The 2,500-nt window shown below is 55.8% G+C and overlaps 1 pseudogene; it reads left to right on the top strand.

Moving 5' to 3' along the window:
• Positions 1-1,062: 1,062 nt before the first annotated feature.
• LOC137329293 (U2 spliceosomal RNA) lies at positions 1,063-1,179 on the top strand (annotated as a pseudogene).
• The last annotated feature ends 1,321 nt before the right edge of the window (positions 1,180-2,500 follow it).

Genomic DNA, 2,500 nt, shown 5'->3' with positions numbered 1-2,500 from the left:
CAAAATAACTTGGCGTCGTTGACTTGAAACAAGCAGGGTCTGCTTCCAAATGAAAGCTGCGCTCCCGAACTGGACTGACTGACTGACTGTCTGTCTGTCTGTTTGTCAAGGGGAGGAAAAGGCGGCGGTGGTGGTGAGGGTGGAGCTTTACGCTCAGGAGGGGAGATTTTCTTTCAGAGGTGCCAATTAATCTGCAGCAGAAAGTCATCCCCCCCCGACCGGGATTCGAAGCCCGGTCCTGACCACGAGACCACCGGGGAGAGTTGCCTCAAGTCCCTGAGGGACCTGGACACGAGGCCGAATACACACGCACGCCTGCTGCACTGGCAGCAGCGACCAACAGGGGGCTGACCGGCTGATCCTTCCCTTTCACAGGCAGGCTTTTGGCCCTCGCTCAAACGACAAAGGTGTTCAGAAGGAAGTCCTGGGGGGAAGGCAGGCAGGGAGGGACGGACACAGGGAAGTCCGCACAAAACAGGTCCCCTGGAACCTCTGACCCACAAAACCGGGTTCCTGGTGAAAGCAGTCCTGCCATTGACATGACAATGGACAGGGCCCGGCAGCTTGAGACACATCTTTCTTTCAATATGCAAGTTCTTTTTAAAAAAGTTTCCTTCCACAGCAGCTCTGAGTGAGAGAGAGAGAGAGAGAGAGAGAGAGACACTGACTCACTGACTGATACTGACACCGACACACACACACACACACACACACACACACACACACATATTATTTATTATTATTTTAAACGACAAAGCTGTTCAGAAGGAAGTCCTGGGGGGAAGGCAGGCAGGGAGGGACGGACACAGGGAAGTCCGCACAAAACAGGTCCCCTGGAACCTCTGACCCAGAAAAACGGGTTCCTGGTGAAAGCAGTCCTGCCATTGACATGACAATGGACAGGGCCCGGCAGCTTGAGACACATCTTTCTTTCAATATGCAAGTTCTTTTTAAAAAAGTTTCCTTCCACAGCAGCTCTGAGTGAGAGAGAGAGAGAGAGAGAGAGACACTGACTGACTGACTGATACTGACACCGACACACACACACACACACACACACATATTATTTATTATTATTTTTAATTGATTTTTAGAACTGGGAGATGGAATAGGGGCTTGCTCCGTCCACTCCACGCATCGACCCAGTATTGCAGTGTTTCTGGGAACGGTGCAGCTCCCCGTGGGGAGATATTCAAAAGGAAAATCAGCTCTTTCCCAGTGTCTGTGTGTGTGTGTGTGTGTGTGTGTGTGTGTGTGTGTATTATTACTGAGAATAAAGCTGATATCTCTCTCTCTCTCTCTCTCTCTCTCTCTCACACTCAGAGCTGCTGTGGAAGGAAACCGTTTTAAAAAGAACTTTCTCAGCTCAGTGGTATTTTTTTCTTCTCCAAGGCTGAGTGCCGCTCGCACGTAGCGATATAGTTCAAAGTGCAAAATAACTTGGCGTCGTTGACTTTAAACAAGCAGGGTCTGCTTCCAAATGAAAGCTGCGCTCCCGAACTGGACTGACTGACTGTCTGTCTGTCTGTCTGTCTGTTTGTCAAGGGGTGGAAAAGGCGGCGGTGGTGGTGAGGGTGGAGCTTTACGCTCAGGAGGGGAGACTTTCCTTCATGCCAATTAATCTGCAGCAGAATGTCATCCCCCCCGACCGGGATTCGAAGCCCGGTCCTGACCACGAGACCACCGGGGAGAGTTGCCTCAAGTCCCTGAGGGACCTGGACACGAGGCCGAGGACACACGCACGCCTGCTGCACTGGCAGCAGCGACCAACAGGGGGCTGACCGGCTGATCCTTCCCTTTCACAGGCAGGCTTTTGGCCCTCGCTCAAACGACAAAGGTGTTCAGAAGGAAGTCCTGGGGGGAAGGCAGGCAGGGAGGGACGGACACAGGGAAGTCCGCACAAAACAGGTCCCCTGGAACCTCTGACCCAGAAAACCGGGTTCCTGGTGAAAGCAGTCCTGCCCCGCCCTGCCATTAACATGACAATGGACAGGGCCCGGACCAGGCGCAGCGGACGGTAGCGAGCAGTCGGAGGGTGAAAATCCGCCAGTGGGTGAAAAGGAGAGCCGTGCGGTGAGAGGAGGCGGAAAGCGGTTCGCAGACTTTCGCTGTACCTCCGGCGGGCAGCGCCGCACCTCCGAGCGCTCGGTACCGTCCGCTGCGCCTCGTCCTGCCGCACGCGACGAGCCGTCCCCGGAGGAAATCGGCCTCGGCCTTCCTGAGATATCAGTCTCCAGGTGGGACAGAAAAACCGGGGGCCCCCGGCTCGCTTTCGGCGGCCCGCTAGTCGACTTCCCGTCGTGCGAACGCGATCCTTCCGGTACCCTTCGGTGCCCCTTGCCCGACTCTAGCTCCGGTGGTAAAGCGGAGTCGGTCGGTCTGACGGCCGCCGAGTTAGCAGGCGGAAAGCGGTTTGCAGCCTTTCGCTGTACCTCCGGCGGGCAGCGCCGCACCTCCGAGCGCACGGTACCGTCCGCTGCGCCTCGTCCTGCCGCACGCG

This window comes from Heptranchias perlo, chromosome 12 (genome assembly GCF_035084215.1).
Source record: "Heptranchias perlo isolate sHepPer1 chromosome 12, sHepPer1.hap1, whole genome shotgun sequence".
NCBI classification, from domain to species: domain Eukaryota; kingdom Metazoa; phylum Chordata; class Chondrichthyes; order Hexanchiformes; family Hexanchidae; genus Heptranchias; species Heptranchias perlo.
This window is presented reverse-complemented; position numbering and strand designations above follow the sequence as displayed.